Genomic DNA, 602 nt, shown 5'->3' with positions numbered 1-602 from the left:
GCCAAATGTTCCCAGTTAGTTACCAGCATAGTTTTGGCAGAGACCTTTTAACTGATGTTTCTTGGGAACATTTCTCTGGGTGGTTTGGTAGGAAAAGCTTATGACAGTCTCATGAAATTATTTATGTTTGGGGCTTGTGTTCGAGGCTGCCTGGCATCACGACAGGGTTGATGTGGGGTGCTGCATGCCTTCCCCTTTGCAGTAGACTGCCTTGTAGCTCTTGATTCCTTTGCCAAGCAGTTTGGTCTGTGGCCACGGGCACCTGACCACAGGAGGGGAACCAGCAGCTACTGTGGGGTGCCTTTGCTGGGCTGGAGCATCCCTCCCTCCAGTCTCTCAACTGTTGAACCTGGGGAGACACAGTTTTACACCCAAATATTTATGCTTGTGCTTGGGCCTGGGAGGGAGCTCACTGCCTCCTGTGCCCTCAGCCCGTGCCTGCTTGCAGCTGGGAGCAGAGCCCAGTAGTGTGGGTGAAAATAAACAGGCCTGTCTATTGATGAGGGGTGGGCAAGGGGATCTTTTCGGAAGAAATAATTCATTTCTGACTAGTAGAGACAGTGTGACTCTGCTGATAGGGATAGCGTGATACTGGCTGGGAT

This window comes from Acanthisitta chloris, unplaced genomic scaffold (assembly GCF_000695815.1).
Source record: "Acanthisitta chloris isolate BGI_N310 unplaced genomic scaffold, ASM69581v1 scaffold8658, whole genome shotgun sequence".
In the NCBI taxonomy this organism is placed as follows: domain Eukaryota; kingdom Metazoa; phylum Chordata; class Aves; order Passeriformes; family Acanthisittidae; genus Acanthisitta; species Acanthisitta chloris.
Note: the sequence above shows the minus strand (reverse complement) of the source record.